Here is a 22,525-nt window from a genome sequence, read left to right as displayed (position 1 = left end):
ACGTTCCCCGTTGATTAACCATTTATGCTCTTTACCAGTGATTTAGGAGCATTTTTATTAATGGCATCTGCAGGTTAATCACTGATATAAATAAAGATGATAGCGCCATCTATCTAGAAATAACCTATAAGGTGGCGCATTGTTATTATTATCATTATTACTCCGACTTCAGCTCGAGCTGCCTTTCAGCGCTCAGTGCATTCGTGAAATTAATCCTGCCGGGTACTGATTCACCAAAACTTGGTTTAGTACAGCACAATGTGGGTAAATTTCTTGCTGAAGGATAACACGCGATGGCTGGGTGTTGAATCCACGTCCCTCTACTTGAAAGACAAGAGACGTAACCACTAGACGACATCGCCCCCCCCCCCCCCCCCCCCTCAGAGGAATAGAGTAGGAGCAACCATGCAAATAGGGTTGGGGCAAGGTCTCTAAGATTTTTTGTTATGCGATATGAAAATAAAACAGGGCGAGAAGGAGGAAATAGAAAGGGGAGATGGTAATTAAAGAAAGGGAACTGGACAAGAAGGGGGCAAGACAAAAAGGAAAAATGAAATATTTTGATGAAAACATAAATTGCTGGACATCTAAAACCCAAATTGCTTAATAAGAAAATAATTTTAAAAATTGCGTCAGCTCTTGAATGCTGTTGCCCGTCTTTATCCACCATTTAATTGCCATGACGACTAACCCCCTCCCCTTATACGGATTTTTTTTATATTCTACCCTTAGCCCACTAATTTACCTATCTCTCTCTCTCCGAGATAACGACACTATCAAAAGGGCTTGTTTATTGCATTTATGTCATGTTAATATATATTTATATTGCTATCTTTATTTACATATTCTACCCTCAGACCACTAATCTACCTCCTACATGTCCTACCAAGATTACGACAATATCCAAAGGGCTTGTTTATTGCATCTAAATCAGGTTCGATGATATTTATATTTATTCTATTTTATATATCATATTTATACGTGAAGAGTACACACACCTTTAATTCTTAATAAGATTGTGCATAACTAAATGAATTGTATGCAAATTAAGATCAAACAAACGTCAAAAGCGCAATATTCAGGTCGAGCTACATGTTCATATCATTGTGATATTTTCTGGGCCTGTTGCCAGCCTTCGCTATTTCAAAAGGCGTTGGAAGAACCAACTACTCGCAAATTCAGATTGGATTTACATTTTAAAAAAGGTAAGATTAAATCTAAAGTGTATACGTTATTAGAATTTAGAATAATTGTAGTTGAGATTACAGTAATACTGATAACATGCCTTTATATATCGACAACAATCTAGAAATATCCCATTCCGAGGCGCACAACAGAAAATACATAATGAGAGAGTTCGGCCCGGGAGTTTGGATGAGTGAACTAGTGCCAATAACTGCTATACAAGATAAGACTTTTAGTTTAAATTTGAAAATCTCTAATGATGAAATGATTCTTGAATTTGATGGTTAATGAGAGAAAGTGTTCAGTCCTGCAAAGAAAGCTTGCTTACCATAACCTACACTCGTTGCTGTATCAGAGAAAGTCTATTCACTATTAAAGGTTAATCATGTGGGGTCTTACGAAGAAGCTGGTGTCATGATCTGAGCTGATGGTGTGTATAAGGCATGGCAAGATCTTAAAAACGTTTTGGTGCAACTCTATTTAAAGGTTTCGAAGCGAACATTGGCATAATAGTCAAGATAGTGCCGTGACTGATATAAAATTGTAAACTGGATTATTATTCTGCAACGAGGCTATGTTTTGATGCAGAAAAATAATTATCTGAAATCATAAAAAATCCATGCATGAAACAATTGAAAAAAATGTAGCATAGTTATGTCAAGGATATTACACCCATCACACCCCTCCCACTCCCTCCCTTTCTCGTTCTCCCCCTACCCCCCTCCCCCCTCCCCCCACCCCCTCCCCCCTCTCTCTCTCTCTCTCAATTGCTGTTTTCTCGATAACAGTGCATAATAACTGTTATCTGATCAATTTATATCGTGTTATTTCTTAATGTGCTTCTCGGCCTCAATCCAATTTCTTTTTTCTGTGGGTGCGTCGTGGTCTAGTGGTTCTGACTCTCGCCTTTGAAACAGAGGGTCGTGTGTTCGAATCGCAGCCATGGCGTATTTTCCTTCAGCAAGAAATTTATCCACACTGTGCTGCACTCGACCCAGGTGAGGTGAATGGGTACCCGGCAGGAGTAATTCCTTGCATGCACTGAGCGCCGGTGATGGTAGCTCGAGCCAAAGCCGGGATAATAGTAGCAGCGCTTTGTATCCTCTGGCAAAAAGCGCTTTATAAATCCAGCTATTATTATTATTTTTTTTCTGCCCTTTCTTTACAGCTCCCCACCATAACCCCCTTTAAATTATTTTCATGATGGCGTCTAAATTCAGCTCAGATGAAGAGGGCACTGTTTGTGAAGAAGCCGACTGCGAATCGATTACTGACGTCACTTTCTATGTGAAGGAGAAGAAGAAGCTCTGTCATGACTGCGCCTTGAAAAAAGATTGCATCGGAATAGTACGAAGAGGTGTACCTAATGTCTTATGTAAGGAACATGACGAATTGATACGTTTGTATTGCAGAACACATAACGTAGCATTATGTTACTCATGTGCATTGACAGATCATCGCCGACAACAGTGCGTTCAAGAGGATATCATGATCGCACTGAAGAAAAATAGAGAAGATCTCAGCATCCTAAAGAATAGGGCGATTGATAAATCAGAGTTATGTCGCGTCTATGGGAATGAGATGCATAACACCAGACATGCCAAAGACAAACATCTGCAAAATATTCAGAATGATGTTGATTCCGAAATCGAAAACGCGATCGAAAGAGACAGAACCAGGGAAAGGGAAGATGCTGATAAAATCAATAACGAGATTGACGAGGAAAATAAAGATTTTCAAGATGAGATTCGAGAACTTCAAGAGAAAATTCGAAAGCTCCAAGATAAAATTGAGGGGGAAGCGGGGGAAGCGGCATGAAGAAAATCGTTCGATTGCAGAGAAAAGACGAAAACCGATAATTGATAAACAACGCATTCTTCATGGAGACATTCAGAACATCGCTCAAGAGATCGAGATAAAGATAAGAGAGCTTGAGAAATCATTGAAAAACGACACCAAATCAGCAGAGAAAGCAAAAGAGACACTGGACAAAATTCTCGAAGACGATAAAAATATTGTCATAGATGGACATCGTGTGCATGCATCAGTGAGTGAGGAAATAAAGAAGCAACTGAATGAGGGTGAGGTGAAAGAAATAAATCGTGTTGTATCAGGTGTGAGGTTTTTGAAGGGTGTTGGGAGAGAGAAGTATGATGGAAGAATTGATGGGTATGATGGAGAGTGGAAGCTCATTGATACAATTAATGTCAGAGATAAAATCAGACACCCGTACATTGTTGGATGTATAGATGAAGATAAGGTGGTGATCACATATAGGAACATTGGTGGAACACACACCTACATGTTAGATATATACAGTAAAACCATACAGAGAGCGATCAACGGTAGTGATACATCATATATAATCTCATGTGCAGTACTGAATGATGACAAGATAGTATGTGGTAGATACATCGAAGGTTGTACAGGAGACAGTCTACCTGGGTGCATCAGTGTATACGACAGGCAGTGGAATCACATCAATGACGTCACAATACCAAGAAACACGACGCGTACTGTTGCAGGGGTGCGCGTTGCAGTCGATCAGGATGGGATGATCATAGCTGCTGAAGGGAGTCAGTCTATGATATACGTCATCAACCCAGCTAATGATGAGATTATCAATACCATCACGTGTAAAGAGAAGATAACAATGCGCGATGTGCTGTCATCAGGTCACATCATCGCCCGACCCTGGACAAGAGATCGCAGAGCGCTCATCATTGAGAGAGAGGGTGATCATAGGGAAATTCCCCATAGTGACGTCATCATAAATGTGTGTGTTGATCGTATGACAGACGACCTCTACGTCGTGACATCAGATGATGAGAGAAAGACGTGTGTGATTGATCAGGTGATGAGTGAGGGTGATATGAAGAAGAGAAGAGTAGCATCATTCCCTTTATCAACTAGACTGGATAGAAATATCAGATTCAGTCACCTTGTCGGATCTCGAGTGATGATGACGTCATCAGGGAATATAATTGCATGTGATGGAGATAATATTCTTATATTCAAAAAGCGATTCATCCTCTAGATCCATGACAGATGATAATACCAAACAAACAAATGATATTGTAAATTTTATGTTTCCCATTTCAGAATCTGAAAAAAAAATTCTATCAAAACGCACATTTGTTATTTTTTCACGTTTTTGTGGGTATGCGTCATAACTATATTGGGAACCTTTTTCATTTTTCCACTTACATTTTACATGTTTGTATGAAGATACTTTTCCTTAAACTACTTCCTTTCAGTTGTTTTTGTAAACATTGTTAAATATATTGGAAGCAGCTTTTTTAGAATCCTATTTCCCCCATTTTGATAAAATGTAATATCTTGTATAAGCTCTGCATAATACGGTATCAATAAAGCCAGGTTAAAACATTATCCGTATATCATGTGTATTGTATGAGATGTGTCTATATAATCATGACCATTTTATGTATAAATTCTTGTTACTTTACATTAGTGTTTATAGTGTTTTGTTCTTATTCATCACTGAAAATGTAATTACACGAGGTGCTTTACTCTTATGCCGGGGTGTAAATATGGGAACTATTCTAGAAGGATTACCTTTACTCTGAAACATATTTCAGCACTTCAAACTTACTTTTAAAAATCTCAAAATAATATATTTCTCATCGATATTACTAAAATTCAGTTTTTAGAATTTATAAATCACATTATGTACACTGTACACATATAAGCCTAAAGACTGAACTAGTTAAGATTTAAACGGCCATGGGCAATCAAATTATTTGAAATCACATGTGCACTGTATACAGACTGAATCTATGGTTACGAGCGCATACATAACATTACAATCAAATGTTGCTTTTATATGTTGCGATTTTATACGTCACAAAAAATATGTCTCTAATCACTGTCATTGAAATCAAACTTTTTGCAAATGTGTTATATTTGCATGTAAAGTGTATAGACTGAAATTGGGTACTTTTAACGGAAAGAACGCGCATATTGTCTTAAATCATAATCGTTTTCAGGTTGCGATTAATTTGAGAGGATAACTGTTGCTAATGGTCACTTTCGATATATCTAAATGCGCACTATCTTGTATAGGTAATGGTATAAATTCAAGTTTATGGGCGCGTCGTGGTCTAGTGGTTCTGACTCTTGCCTTTTAAACAGGGTGTTGTTTGTTCGAATCCTATCCATGGCGTGTATTCCTTTAGCAATAATTATGCCCACACTGTGCTGCACTCGATCCAGGTAAATGGGTACCTGGCAGTATTAATTCCTTGCATACACTGAGCACCAGAGATGGTATAGCTTGAGCTAAGACCACGAAGGCCGGGGTAAACGGCTTTGTATCCTCAGGCAAAAAGTGCCACATGTATATAAATCCAGCTGATATTATTATTAAACATTATCATTGTATCATGTATACTCTACCACATGTATTATAGCTATGATGACAAAATCAATCAGTTTTCGTTACTTGAGATGAATTTCCATTAATTGTTATTCATATAGTTCCATGTACATAAAGTGTTTTGCTCTTCTAGAAGAAGAAGCACAGCTATTCCAAAAATTGACGTTTTTTTACTCTGAATTGCAGTTTACTCTTTTCCGGACTCTTATATGAACAATAACAACAACAACAAAACTCTTATTACCATCAATGAAACGCATTCTTTTGTGGAACTTCGAGTTTGGATATTATGTAAATGTGTATATACAATATAGACTAAACCTGTGCCCACTTGACGGCCTTACGAGAACACACAAATTATTTCATGTCATACATTGCGTTCATTCGTTCTGATTTGATTGAGAATAACGGTCGCGCTTTCTGTATCTAAATGTGCATTGCCTCATTTTCTTTATACGTTTTAGTTTCAAATATCATATGGAACTATTTTGCCTAACAAAGTAAAACGGTGCATAGCAACATAGGAAACGGCCCCTTGAGTGATTTCTAGCATGACATGTTATAATCCTTGACTGGAGCTGTTCACTGAAATATAACAGAGAATTCACCGGATTTTACCGAGAGAGGGAGCTATTAAGATATATTTTGGCAAATTGCTAATTGACCGTGAATTCATTGTTATAATGTAATTGATTTTTTATAGGGACAATTGCTTTGCTTTAAGTTACTCTATCCATAGGTGTTTCTGGCAGTGTAACTAAAGACTTCCAATTGATGGCTTGTATGTTTTCTTTTGTGAAATATATATGAATTCATTTGCTTTCATTTGAAATTGTTCAATTCCAAGGCTGATATAATCTGCGCTAAATATGTTTCTTAATACATCTCAAGTTGCATAACTGTTTTGCTTGCTTAGTTCATAAACATTTAATTTCAATTGTATAAACGATTGAAAATAAAAATTTAGTTGCAGGAATTTGATGAGCATTACTAAAAAGGGGTCTTAAATACTATGTTTATAATCATGGGTTACGTTTGATTCATTTCTTATGCCAACTGAAATCCTTTGTATTAATACTTTGTTTATTCAAAGCTGATTTTCTTTTTGAGAACCTCAATGAACTTGGTTTGGAAACAAAATGTTCAATATATAGTCGAGGTGTGAGCAAGAGTTTGAAAATCTGTTTTTTTCACACGCATAATCCGACCATCTTGTTGCTGTTTATTGTATTCTATTTACCTATTAACCGGGAGTTAAGAGATAATTTGCATATTATCTGCTTTTATAAAAATCATCTTGGCGTTTATCATTGTCATGTAAAGGTTTCTGTTTGAATAAAATTTCATCACGCATCTTAGAATTCTGATAGACTTTTTTTTCAAAAGTAAACATGCGACCAATAAAAATCGACAGAAAAAGAGGAAGGCAGAGAGAGAGGGGGGACGACAGGGAAACAGAGACACACTAAACGAGGCAAGCAGAGAGAGAGAGAGAGAAAGAGGGGGGGGCTATTAGGTAACAGAGACACACAAAACGAAACATAGGCGAGATGGAAAGGGGAGACAGAGAGAAAAAAATTAAGAATTTATGAAAACAATGGAGTCAAAGAGACAGAAAGGAAGGGAAGGACAAGAGACGCCGAGACTGAGAAGAACTTTAGAAGAAAGACAGAAAAAGAGAAGAAACATCAGAGGGATAGAAGAAGGGATAGAAAGAGGAGGGGACAGGATGAATGAAGGAGAGTTTAGTGAAGGAAGGAATGGTAGTTGACGGTCCTGGTTAAATGTAACCCACTTGGCTTACCTTCCATTTTGTCTAGTGGGTGTTTGGTCCAATCATAGGCGGCGGAAGCGGGGGGGGGGGGACGGGGGCGACAGGTCCCCCAAAAATTTTAGGTGGGGGGGGGGGGGACGGTCCCCCCTAAATTTTTAGCTGATAACCTTTTTTTTTTTTTTTTTGCTTGTCAATTTTGTTTCCTACATGCGCCCCCCCCCCTAAATTCTGGTGGACCCCCCTTAAAATGTCTCTTGTTCCCCCGCCCTAAAATTTAGGTTGATTACTTTTTTTTTTCTTTTTTTGGTTGTCAAATTTTTTACATGTGTCCATCACAAAAATTTCAGGTAGACCCCCCCCCCTAATTTTTTTGGCTTCCGCCGCCAATGGGTCATGTCTTAAAATGTCATCTAGCACAAGTCCAGAGAGGTTGCAGTTTTTATTCAATCTATCATTGTAGTTTGCCAAATGAATATTTGATTCGTAATTATTTTATTTAATCATATGCTCTAAATGGTGTGGACCAAGTGGACATAAGACGATATGGAAATAAAATACCGCGAAATTAGACAAAAGGTGGTAATTCAGGTAAATGTTAACTTAGCCAAGAAGGGTTATAGATATTCTGAGTCTCGACCTGGAAAGAGTTGTGATTGATATCATCTATTGAAATCATTTAATGTCATAATTTTTCACGCAGGAAAATTGCACAATGTGCCGTGAGTTCGTAAACAAATAGGGGCGCACTGAATAGTCAACACAAATATGCACGTATTTTGAAGAGACATGCATTTTACGTGTTGATGTTGCTGACTTTCCATGGTTTGTAGTTGGTCGCAACCTTTTGTTAGACGGGGTCCTGTTCGTACATAGATAAACCAGAATTACATAATGTATTAGGATGAGGATCGATTCCACATAATCATTTCAACTAACATAATTTACATGAACAAATGTTGAATAATAAAACATGATGATTAAGACCAAGTGCCATTGACGATATCGCCCCTAAACAGACATCTTTAGTTTTAGCGTTTGAGTTCAAGCAACACACCTCTAACTGTTTGTCCATAGGCTCATGTACATGAGAATTGATAAAATAAAATAAAAAAGTTTTTATAACACCACGATTCATACCTTTGTCATTAAGAAATAATCAAATATCCTTCATTTTCTGAGAATACAGCGATTCCCCCCCCCCAAAAAAAAAAAAAATGTCCCTCTGACACAGGGCTGAAGTAATTCTAAAATGTGGTAGTATTTTCAATCAAATGTACAAGAGTAGAAAGCTTATTTTATAATCTAATTTCAATGATAATTTCATTGACAGCGCTTCAGCGGTTTTAAATACACACCCTGTTAAGTAACGATGGTGCATTTCAGCCCATTCCAAGTTTGCAGTACTTCTGTATTTCTGCATTGTCTTTAACACGTTAACCCCCACTTTACCATCCATGATCTGAGCAGGGACATTTCCCTGATCAATCCAGGCTCATCAAATCATAAACTTGAGCATGTGCAGAAGGGTTATAACCGTCAAAAATTAAATTTGTTAAGATTGATAGATCAGTGAACCAACTTGAAAGAAAATACGAACATGGTGAATGATGGATATGTACAATAATATGAATAAGCTGAACAATGAAGAGCAAACTACAAGTGTATCACACTTTGCGAAATCGAACATTACTTGTGGAAATTGATTTTTATTTTATTCTAAAGGTACAGGGAATTAATTTGAGCCCACTCAAATTAATGATAAAACGAGGAAGGATATCGATTGATTGATTGATTGTTGGAATTAGGCATGAAACAGACGTGACATTTTGTCTCTATCATTGTCATGATTGTGCATCTCCCATTATCAAACTTGATATTGCCCTTCTTAACATGTGCAAGGTTGTGAATTGATGAGCCTGGTTAGACCGTGGAGATTTCCTGGTCAGCTCAGGGAATTCCCTGATCAGATTCTGAATGATCAAATGGGGTTGATATGCTAGGCAGTGCAGAACCAGCAGTGATGTGGCAAACTTGGAATGGGCTGAAAAGCACTTATTGTTACATAATAGACTGTGTATTCAAAACCGCTGAAGAAGTTAGAAGTTAGATTATGAAGTAAGCTTTCTACTCGTACACTTTGATTAAAAATACCACCCAATTTTGGAATTAATTCAGCCGTGTATCAGAGGGACATTTTTTTGGGGGGGACGCGCTGTATGATGGTATGTTTTTCAGTTCGGGGAACTAACAAAGTCCCTATTAAATATTAAAATGATAAAGTGATACTACTTTACTTATCTCAAGCAGTGTCACGTGGCGAGTGACTTTTTTAAAATAATTATTTACCTACTGCTGCTTGACACCAATAAGGAATACGTAAAACCGAGGATTACAATTATTAAAAGATTTAATCAAATCTCTTAAATCATTATGTTGTTTCCTTTTGATTTGTTTTACAATAATTGTACGTGAAAATATACATGGATATGGATAACAAAATATAACTTAACTTAACAATGATTGTTGAATCGAGCTCCCATCATCTCTTCTGGCCTGACATGCCCCACTCGGCCCTGGTGTTCGGTCCAGTTCCTGGACTCCGCAGCTTGCGATGTCTCTTCCACTCGGCCTCCACAGACAGTGTTGCCCCCTTGATTAGTAGCCCCCAGATCAGAGATGTGGCTTCAACGAATTAGTGGACGAGATCGAGCCCCGAATAATGACATGAGTTTTGACGAATCATGTCGGTCGAGAACCGGCGGCAGCTGGGGTCGTTATCTCGTCACCAACGTCGTCCCTCAGACATAACTTTGACTGCCTATACTAACATCTGTGGTCTATTCTAGCTTAGGTGGTTCTCCCTGAATTACTGAGATTAACCTCCTAATATACCCTACCGTTACTAGGACTAAATGTAAAATTTCTACAAAGTAATTCAAAGAATTTCAATAACAGATGAATGCATAAAGCAACAACATTCTATCAATAAAAGACACTTCCTGTGCATCTGTACACCTACATTCATCACTGCTAGAACACTATTTGCTATTTATTACACCTGTATAAAAATGCTTCACCTAATAAGAAATATTTCTAACACCTGTACAAATTATGAAATAAACCTGGTAAACTTGTACTCTAAGGGGGGAGGGGGGGGGGGGAATCAAACGTTTCCAACGCTTGCTTTTGAAATATTCAAAACATATACATGCTTGTCTACATGCATACCCTAACCTGGACCGAGTAAATATTTTAAACACATGTTTGAACTCCAACTGAAACACATCTATAATAGAATTTCTTTCCTGACAAGCAGTAATAGTCATAATTCTTCTTAATGTGATAAAAAGTTATCAGAAGTGTGTCATGGATTTTACATGGATTTATTTTTACGAATGACGTCATTTTACAGATATACGGTCGAGGGGGAACTCCCCTGTATGACCGAAACCTAGTGGTGTGCGGCCTTCACCTCCGGTAGAGCACTCCTCTGCGCATGTCTTTGATTGCAGTGACGTCGATCTTTCATTCGGGATCGGTATTGGTTGCTCTTTTTAAAATCAAGACATTGAGAATGCTAAAAGTTATTATCAAATATGATATACGCAGCATAGATCACGAATTGCCCTATTTTCATCTCAGTTCACTGGTCATAGTACATCTTCATCATTACAGATGAATTAACTGATCGTTACGAACACATTTTCTTTTAATTGTTAATTTTATATTTAAACAATATCATTTTTTAACAATTTTAATAAGAGAAAATGTGTTGTTTTTTTTACCAATAAAATCAAATTGCTATTTGACAAGCGTCGAAAATAATTTTTAAAGAAGAAAACACATAGGCCTACGCATGGAAATAATTATTTGTATGAAACCTTAGGTGCGTTCCCCTATGCATGTTACCCCCCCCCCCCCTTCGCGTCTGGATACAAACAAGTGATAGGACGTTGAAGCCTGAAACGCTTTGCAATTTGATTATGTGCCAAAATTTTAGCGAGATCCATTGCTTATGATTCTTGGAGGGATATTCACACGCTCGCATTTTGCGTCATTCGAATAATCATTCGAGTGACGCAGTGTGAATACAAAATAGCGAAAATAATTCTGATGATGGTTATCGAGGTGTTTTCCAGTGACGATATTCCAGAATGACGGAGCGAAATAGCGTGTGAATGCTTTGACCTCCAAAACGTAATTCTGGGGGCGGAGCTTACGGTGACCTGTCAACCACTTCTGCAGAAAACCCCATTATTTTCTGCTCTGTTCGCAAATTTTAACGATGCACGAGGTGATTGACGGGGTGCCAAAAAGAAGCCACACCTCTTCTTATCTGTGCGAATCGTAAAGCCACTAGAATTCCCGAATCCTTCTGAGCCGTGTGAACAAAGATAATTCTAGTGTCAAATACAATTCGGTATTGCAATGAGGTATTCAATTGACGCAAAATGCGAGCGTGTAAAACCAGGGTCCTGGGAATGTTTTTATGGGAAGGGGTGCTGAGTAAGTAAATTTGACAAGCAAAAAAAACACAGATTTTCACTCGAAATCGGCAAAGGTCTTTTTGGTCCCAAGAAAATTGACAAGCAAAAAAAAGGGGAGGGGGGGTCAACAAAAAGTGTTTGTCTTTTTACATACATTTGTCAAATTTTACACACCTAACGGAATTTCAGGAGATGCTGCCAATGGAAAATAAAACGCGCAATACCCTCAGTGAAAATCCCCAGCATTCCCGCTTATCAGGGCCATGTGGGAAACCCCTCTTGCTTTCATTAATTTCATATACAATAGCGGAAGCCAAAAACCATGAAAAGCTACGTAATGATTCTACATGCTGTACCGTGTCAAAGTCAAGCCTATTATCTGAAATAATATCGTCAATGACGTGAGTAATGTTTGTATAGGGAAAATCAGAACACACATTCAAGGGTGTTCATTCTATTCATGCTTCAATGATTTTCATGTTTCAAGAAAAGCACTCATTTTATACATTAGAAGTCACACAGTCTCGTGATTTCATGAGTAAAAACACAGTGAATGGTTTCAGAGAATGATGAGAGAGAGAGAGAAAGGGTGAGAGGTGAAAGGTCAAGGTTACTGAATGATATTTTTTTTTAAGGGAATGGAACTAAAAAGCGAGAAATGTACTTTTTAATCATTACTATTTACTACTAATAATACATGATTGAAAAAATAAGAGAGAAATGCAGGCTGAGAGAGACGAAGAGAAGAAGAAAAACAGGAAATGGATTTGTCGGGATTGAGATTATTATGTATATTTTAATTAGTAAAGGTAAAGTCTATCTCCGACAAATGTTGTTTTTACTAAATACAGAAACCTCAGACAAGCATAATGCTGAAGATTTCATCAAAATCGGATGTAAAATAAGAAAGTTACATTTAAAGTTTTGCCTATTTTTCAAAAAATAGTTAGAATTTAGTCACATAACAAATAGAGAATCGATGATGTCCCTCACTCTTTATTTCTTCTGTTTTTTATTGTTTGAATTACACAATATTTAGATTTTTACCGATTTGACAAAAGGACCAACTTGACTGAACCATAAAACGTTAATCAATTTTAATTCCACATGTTCAGGGAGAAATAAAACTTTGTTTTACAGGGCAGTGAGGAAAAAATGAGAATATGTCATATTTCATATCATAAAATACAATAGAAATAGTGAATGAGTAATGTCATCAGTTCCCTCATTTGCATTCCGTCCAGGATGTGCATATAACTGTTTTGAGAAATTAAGCAAAACTTCAAAATATCATAACATTCTTGTTTTAATCCGATTTTGATGAAATTTTCAGTGTTATGCTTGTTGCATTTTCATCCTTTTATTCAAATCAACTTTTTGTTTGGGTGGACTTGTCCTTTAATGAAAATGTAATTATGGCAGACCTATTTTCTGACTTTAGGCCTATAAATCGTTGCATTATAGCAAGATGACGAGTGACCAAAATACACAGTCTGTGTGTTTGTGCGATGGTGTGTGGATGTGGGTGGCGCATGCGGGTGTGTATGTTGTATGCGTGAAAGAAAAAAAAATAGAGGGCAGTTTCTGATGTCTATCTTTTATTTTCATAACCTGCTATTTTCTTTTTTCATGACCTCTTTTTCTCCTGGCACATATTATCATAAATATCAGGGCGGTTAGGGCAGGCATTCAAGATCAAGCTCAACCAAGAAAAAAATCTTTTGAAAAATGTGTCGATAACAAAATGAATAGAATAAAATGGAATTTTATATTACACTGGATATTTCATAAAAAAAAAACTGTTTCGGTTATTTTTCATTCGACCCAATGATATACCATTCCTCCATACACTTTCACATTCTATGCGAGTTAATGGCGTAGCTTGAGGCTTATCATATTATTTTTAAAATTGCTCAGTCTTTATGTGTATTGGCGAAACCTTTATCGGTAATCTTCTATTTTATATTTAACAAATTATGAATGTAATCTGTCTGGTTTTACTTCAAGACGCTATATTGTAATTTCCGGGTAGGTCGTTTCGTTGTCAGAAGAGCTTAAGGAAATATAGCATTGATTAACAGCACCCCCACCCCCCCCCCCCCCCGCACACACATGCACCCTCCCCAGGTAAAAGTACATTGACACCCATGACTAATTTGATCTTTGAATATTATTTGAACAAAAAGCCGGCGATGGACTTTGTCAAACACGGTATAAACGTAATAAAGTAAACTTCGCAAGCTCGATTTATCGCGTTCGATCAAGTGTGATGTTATTTTGAAGTACATTTGATTTCGGATATTTGCATACATTCATAGGCAGTCTGTGTCAATGGTCTGAAATGAATGTAAAAGGGGAGTGAAGGGAAGAAAGAAGAGATAGGAAAGAGATAAAGCTGGATCGTATAATAGCTGATTCTTTTTTTTTCTTCTTTTTTTTACAACAGAGACCCAACCGAATGCGCCCAAATCCCAAATACCAAATCGTGTCCCTCATTGGGGAAGTTATTGGTGCCGCTGCAACAGCCAAATGACTAACGCGTACATGTCACCTATCGTCTCCCTTCTAAATGCACAAATACATGGGTTTTTTTAAGAGAGATCAAAGCAGGCTCGATTCTGACCCGTAGTACCACGGGCAAATAATATTTCGTGCTTTGACATAAACGAGTAATTTGTAACTCGTGCTAGGTTTGCAGCACGATCCAAGACCGTTTGTTGGTTTGAACACGGAGCTATTAAACATGGTTTAAAGGTACTCAAAAAGTTTATGTTGAATCACTAGACATATACTTACATGCCATTTTAACCTTCAGTCAGTACGTTACTTATGCAATGTTATTGGTCTAGATATATTCCCGAATAATCAAGTCAACTCAGTCCTTTTACCTCACTCTCGTTAAAATGATACTTGATATATATCCGTTATGTATCAACATAATTCAACTTTTTGTAAACAGTGAAAGATTGTATTTGAGAGAAATTTATACTCATTGGATGAGCCAAATGACCCAAAGAGAGACGGCCTAAAAACGTATCAAAACAGACAAGACAACAAACCAAACATGCATGGTGGTCATTGTCACATGGATATACTCAAATTAGACTCAGCCAAAATTGTGCCATCCAATATCAAACTATGTACAATTTATTTCAGTGGAATTCCATTTGTTTACAAAATTAGAAATAAAAAAAATGTTTCTTTCCAATGAAGACCATGAGAAAACAAAATACATTGTAATTTCTCAACTATATTACTCATTCCAACTTCAAATTAATGTTGTCTCGAGACACCCAAAATAACTATAATTCTTTACAACTAAATGATCCTTTGTTCGACCGATTTCAACGTTTCATTTTTCTATTTCCACTACATCATAAAAAAGATCTTGGTTTGTTTTTCCAGATCACAACTTCTTCCTTATGAAGGATCCTGTACTGATCCACTCATAACCAACTGAATCACATTGGAATATAATATTCTCAACATTCAGAATAACTGAGGTATCATCAACGTCTTCCTATAACTATTTTCTTATCTTTATTATCATTATTTATCTTTCTCATCATTTAATTCATCACAGAACAAACATCACCTGAGGATCCTGTACTGATCCATCATTAAAAAAATCAACCGCCAATTTGCAACATCAGTCAAGGACTAAAACAAAAGAACAATATCTATTGAAAATTATCACTATTGAAAAAAAATCAGTATCCAAATAGCTGAACTATTTTGTCCCTCAGAAAATATATACCTTTTCAGCGTACATTGTTCTATCCAATATGTCTTCAGTTCGACATCAAATAAACATATCGTAGGCCTATTCGTCACCATAGCTGACCGTATGTCTTGCGAACTTGGGTTCGATTACTTTCGGTGACTAGCGGCGAATCTCGACATCCTTCGGCAACTTTCGACTACTCTCGGCTCCAGTGGCCATTTGGTCTGCGGGGAAACACGTTCTACTTCGGTACCATCTATACATTGAAATAAACCGATAACCTTTCTACAATGTATTCTAAAATCTAAAACAACATTTTATTTTTTTCACTTGAAAATATCTAAATCAATATTCAATCACACAAACATCAATTCAAACTTCTCTGAATTTACTATCATGATTACAAACATTTAGTCATTCCACTGTTCAAACTTTTGATGACTACCTACTAGCATCAGCTACAAAATATCTCTTCAGAATTACATAAGTTTATACCAATGTAGGAAAATACATGCTAATCTTCCACAAAACTTTCACAATATATCTGACATCATATCATCTTTAACATGTAAGTTTTCAATAAAAAAAGAGAATGAAAAGTCATGTTAATCTTCCACAAAACTTTCACAATATATATGACATCTTATCATCTTTAACAAGTCATTTCTACACTCACCGATGAGTTCAGCAAACCGGGCTTAAAATTGGTTTTATAGACCTTTATTCTAACCTCATGCAGGTAGTAAAATTTAGCAGCTCAAATATTAGGAAAATTAGCTGCTCGGAAGTAAGCTTTTAAAGGCGGTTTTCCACTAGGGCGCGGACAAGACCAGGAGGTTTACTGACGGATGGTCTGTTATCACTTGGTCTAATCATCAGATGGGCTAACAACATTCGGGCTAAACCCACTTAGTCAAATTCACTTTTGGTCTAATGACCACTTGGTCTAATAGCCAATTAGTCTAATGACCACTTGGTCTAATAGCCAGTTTGTCTAATGACCACTTGGTCTAATAGCCAATTAGTCTAATGACCACTTGGTCTAATAGCCACTTGGCCTAATGTCCAGTTGGGCTAATCGTCACTTGGTCTAATTTTCATTTGGTCTAATTGCCATTTCGTCTAATGTATTTTATTATCACTTGGTCTAATTGCATTTGGTCTAATACCAATTGGTCTAATGACCACTTGGTCTAATAGCCACTTGGTCTAATAGCCACTTGGTCTAGTCCTCACTTGGTCCATTATTCATTTGGTCTATATTGCAGTTGGTCTAATGTGCAGTTGGTCTAATTTCCATTTCGGCCAATTTCCACTTGGTCTAATTTCCAGATAGTCTAACATTCATTTCGTCTACATGCCATTTGGTCTAATTTGTAAAGTCTGCATGGTGACTTGTTTTCAATTTTCTGGTGAAATTTTAAAAGTTAGTTTCCGCGCGCCGGCTTCGAATCTTCACACGCGCGCCCCTCGATATTGGAGTACAGTTAGAGTGACGTATATTTCGTCCCCAACTGAATTTTGAAAATATGGGGATTGTCGAAAACCTGTAAGGACGAAATAATATGGGGATTAAACAAACTTTGGGGATTGTTTTCGTCTGTTTCAGTTTTTTTTGTTGTTGAAGGTTTTGGTGAAAAGCAATCAATTTTTTCTGTAAAATAACGCTATAGAGGTGGAAAAAATATGATATTTATTTATCCACCTTTATGTATACGATCTACTGTAGATACATGTAGTTAAAGCTGGCTTAACCCAATCATGGTTCCCAACTTTTCAAGAAAACAAAAATCCCTGATTTTTATCTGATGAAGTTCAAATATTCCCGAATTATTTGAACCTATTCCCGGTTTCTCATGTTTTCTAAGTTGTTGCTGTGAATTACATGTATTATTATATTTTTTTAGTTATGCATGTATAATATACCACTAGGCCTATACTTGTATTGTAGTAAAAGAGTCTACACCAAAAAAAAAACCATAACATGTCATTCAATAAATGCTGTTTTAATATACAACAAAATATAACAGAGTCTGAACGACTATCGTGCTTTCGACTTTTGGGCCGATTTTGCCCTCAACTGAGGCATTTTCCCCGGATTTGAGGCAATCCCTGACTGGAGAAACGTCTAAAAAATCCCTGGTTTCCTTGATTTCCCTGATGGGGTGGGAACCTTGCCAATCTATTTTAAAGAGGAGGCTAAGAAGTAGAACAAAAACAGAATGAAAAGATATTTAAGATGAATGACTTCTGTGGTGATAACCGATAAAGGTCTGCAAGCGTAGACTATACTTTGTTATTACACGTCAGAATGATGTGGCTGCTACCAAGATGGTCGCAGTGATGTTGTTGCAGCTAACCCGATAGACCTGTATAGTGTTATCAAACTATATCTAACTGGTCTGTTATTTGCCTCCAAACTAACTTTTGAAATAACTAAACAAAATATTCATAACAAAATTACATGATATAATGGCTTTGTAGTTTTGGAATCCCCAAAACTGCATAACTAGGCCATCAAGTTCAAGTATCGTCCGTAATGGTGCATCACAATGATTTAAACATAAACATGTTTACCAAATACGTATCCACACAATCAATCTATTTTCGTCCCTTTCTTCATGATAATTTTATTCTGATGAAACCCCGCCATTCGACCATTATAAGCAGGTCCCGAACTTATTGTTCTGTAAATGTGCATGCGGTGATGTAATGATTATGAGTAGGCCTATGATTTAATTTTCATCATCATCTTATAATCAATATACAGGCCTAATTGTAAGAATTATTTGATTAGAATAATTTATTTATTCTCATCATCGACAGTCCTTCACGGTGAGGTTTTGCGCCCACCAGCCGTACCCCGGCTCTACCCCTCCGGATCCTGTCGATATGTATTAACTGATGCATGGTATTTATCCATTACGTACTATATTTGCTAATTCTAGATAAAATAGATAGTAATGAATGATGCTATATTAGAATAAATGGACATTAGACCAAGTGTGAATTAGACCAAATGAAAATTAGACCGAATGACGATTAGCCCAACTGGTCATTAGACCATTTGGCTATAAGACCAAGTGGTTATTAGACCAATTGGATATTAGACCAAGTGGAAATTAGACTTAATGGAAATTAGACCAAGTGGAAATTAGACCAAACGGTCATTAGACCATGTGGCAATTAGACAAAATGATAATTAGACCAAGTGGAAATTAGCCGAAGTGGAAATTAGACCAAGTGGTGTTAGACCAACGGGAAATTAGACTAAATGGTTTTAGCCCAACTGCTCATTAGACGAATTGGATATTAGACCAAATGGGAATTAGACGAATTGGATATTAGACCAAGTGGAAATTAGCCCAACTTCTTATTAGCCCAAATGAAAATTAGACGAATTGGATATTAGACCAAGTGGGAATTAGACAAATTGGATATTAGACGAACTGGTTGTAGACGAAATGAGTTTAGACTAGGTGAAGTTGGACGAACTGATAAGTAGACCATGTGGTATTAGACCATCCGATAATTCACCGACCAGGAAGGGTTGCGGAAGCTACTTTTGTCATTTCGGCATGCTGTCCGCAACCAAATTCCGTAAAAGATTATGCAAATGATCTTGTTCTAGGACACAACCAGGACTGTCTGCGTATTGTCGTAGGACATTCCTGGGACTGTCCTAGGACAAGATTATCTAAATAAATTTGTCGGCGTTCGGTGCGGACAGCATGCAGATCGTATTAGGACAGAACCGGAGACATTTAGGACAACATCACGAGTGGTAAATTCAAGGACTAGGACAATCGGACAACTTGCGAATACTCCATGAAAATTATCGTTCATATATTTTTTTAATGAATTTAGGGGTGTTATTTGGTGTGTTTTTTTCGACCACAAAGACTATATAGGATTTTCTTTTATTTCAAATCAAATTGCATCATGTTGGTGGAAATCCCAGGGGGACAGGGGCGACGCGTCCCCTCACTTTTTGGAAAAGGGGGCGCATTTGATATCAAATACCCCCCCCCCTCCCCTCCTCCCCACTTTTTGGAACGAGCAAAAAAAAATAAAAATAGAAAGAGAGGGAAAAGAACCAGAAGGGAAAAGAGGAGAGAAAATGAAGAGAAAAACAAGAGGAGGAAGACGAGTGAATTAAATAAGATGAGGGGGGGGGGGTGGGGGATTTTCATGTCATGATGCTCGCATTGCCTAATCTATGAAATTTACAAAGCATTTCTCGGACATTAAGTTTTCAATTTGTTTGATTTACAAATAGATTTTATAGTTTTCTGTAAAATAACTTTATCTTATGGTCTACATAAGATAAGTCATACTTATCTGAAAGGTTTCAAGTAGTCTGTATTAACAATTCAAAGAGTGATCCTGCTGAACTAGTTCATGGTGTACCGCAGGGATCAGTCGGAGGCCCGACCCTTTTTTCATTGTACTTGGGTGGCCTTAAACAGATTTTAAGAAGCCATTGTTTTAATTATCATTGTTATGCAGACGATATTCAACTGTACACATCATTCCTACCTAACCAGACCAATGCCATTGATGCTGTAAAAAATCTTGAGGCTTGTGTTCACGATATCAATAGGTGGATGAGCTGCAATTCTTTAAAATTAAATGAAGATAAATCTGAGCTGCTGTTTATTGGCTCTAAAGCTGCACTAGATAAGATAAGACTTCCCTCTTTGAGAATTGGTAATGTTAATGTTATGCCATCCAAATCATGCAGGAATCTTGGAGTTTTGTTTGATTCAACAATGTCTATGTCTGCCCAGATCACTTCCGTGTGTAAATCAGTCAGATATCAATTGCGTAATTTAGGCATCATTCGCAAGTATTTAACCCGATCCGCTACAGAAAAGATTATACATGCTCTGATATCATCTCGACTTGATTTTGGCAATTCTCTTTTGTTTCACCTTCCACAATCCCAACTCTCACGCTTACAAAAATTACAGAATTCTGCAGCCCGTATTGTTACCCTTATCAGACGCTCTACTCACATAACTCCAGTTCTGTCCTCACTGCATTGGTTACCCATCGAGTACCGTATTGTATTTAAGTTATTATTGTTAGTTTTTCACTGTATCCATGGATCTGCCCCAGAATATAATGTTAATTTGTTGATGCCATACAATCCTCCTCGACGTTTAAGATCTTCTGATTCCAAATTGCTTACAGTTCCTAAATCCAAGAAATCATGGGGGGATCGGACATTTGCACATGCTGGGCCATCCTTATGGAATCAGTTGCCATATTCCATTCGTAGTATTTCAAATATCGATAATTTCAAAATTACTCTAAAAACACATTTGTTTAAAATTGCCTTCCAGTAGTTTCCTTTCATTGTCATGACTGTCGTTCTTTTTATCTGTGTCCCTTCCTGTACCGTGTAATTTTTCTATTATTTCCTTTTCGCAGCGCCTTGAGCACATAATCAATGTGGATTTGGCGCTTTAGAAATACTCTCTATTATTATTATTATTATTATATGAACATTTTCCGCTCGCGCTGCACGCTAGCATTATTTGATTTGTCAAATAACAATTCTCTTCGTGTATTCCATAATTTTTTGAAAAATATCCCTTTTTAGGCTGGTCTGATTGAGAATAGTATCAGCTAAAGCTGCGCACTTGTATTTTGATTGGGGAGTTATGTATACCTGTATCAATTGTAACAAATTATTTTAAATTCTTCTTTCATGACAGTTTATCAAAATTTTCGGCTCGCAATTTGCGCTCGCATTACTTTTGTTACAAATATATTAACCCATGCATCCTATTCATGATTACAAAATGTCCAGTTTTCTGACCTTAATATCAATTTCGCGCCCTCATTTGGCTTATTAGATTAATAAGTAAGATAATAATATTTTCATGATTTCCTAATAGTCATTGTCCGTTTTTTCAGAATGGAATATCGACAAGTTTCATCTCTCCCTTAGGAAGATAGTCATCATAGTCATAAGAAGACAAAAAATGTCCTTAGAATGTCCCGGTCGCAACTTAAAATATATGTAATGATAAATATATCAACTTGAGCTTTGCACTCACATCATTAATTAAGCGCGATCCATATCTAATTCGTAACCGCGCTTAAATTCTTTTTTTTTTGATCGGAAAATCAAATATCTTTAGCTCGCTCATCGCGCTCTTATTATTGATATTATAATAAAGAATGTAATTAGAATGTCCAGATTCTAGGTCTGAATCTAAACACGCGCAGCACGCATGTTAATTTAGATACGAATATTGTGCCAGTTTCAGATCAGATTATCAAATTATTAATGTAGGAATATTATCCATTTATCCAATTATCCATCCTTTTCCTGTTTAACAAAACGTGAGATGTCGAATTTCGTTTCGGCTCGCGCTTCGCGCTCACATCAAGTGTATAGCCATACCCCTATCTTGTTCATGATTTTAAAAGGTGCTTAGAATGCCCAGTATTTAGGTCGGAATGTAAAAATATTGAGCTCGGCTTCGCGCTCGTATTATTTGATTGTTGAAATATGTTGGCTAAAGGAAAGTGTGTTTGTCGGTGTAATAGTATTCACTTTTTGAAAGCAGATTTTGTGCATTTTTATACATAACAATAAATTATCTCGGATCTTGATTTTTTTCAACTATGGTAACTTTAAAAAGACTGCATATTATCATAGCTCTCTTTATAACATTACTTTCTTATATTTTTTCCACAAATTAATACATATATTACAAAAGAGGAAGAAATCAGGAAGTTAAGATGCAAATTGCTTTCGACAGGCACATGCGGATCAAGGGGCGAGGTGGTCTTGCTCCCCCTTTAAAAAAGTACAAACAGAAGAAAATTAAGTGAAATGGAAACTTAAAAAATGATATGGTGAAAAAGAAAGGAGGGGGCGTGCTGATAACGGTCCTCCTCTCCCTGCTGCTGGCTTACCCCTCCCAGTATTAAAGAGATAT

General features: G+C 36.8%; 1 pseudogene; it reads left to right on the top strand.

The window, feature by feature from the left end:
* The first annotated feature begins 2,357 nt into the window (after positions 1-2,357).
* On the top strand, positions 2,358-6,934 carry LOC135156386 (uncharacterized; annotated as a pseudogene).
* Positions 6,935-22,525: the final 15,591 nt, after the last annotated feature.

This window comes from Lytechinus pictus, chromosome 13 (assembly GCF_037042905.1).
Source record: "Lytechinus pictus isolate F3 Inbred chromosome 13, Lp3.0, whole genome shotgun sequence".
Classification (NCBI taxonomy): Eukaryota; Metazoa; Echinodermata; class Echinoidea; order Temnopleuroida; family Toxopneustidae; genus Lytechinus; species Lytechinus pictus.
The sequence above is the reverse complement of the archived record's forward strand: the minus strand, read 5'-3'. Positions and strand labels throughout refer to the sequence as shown.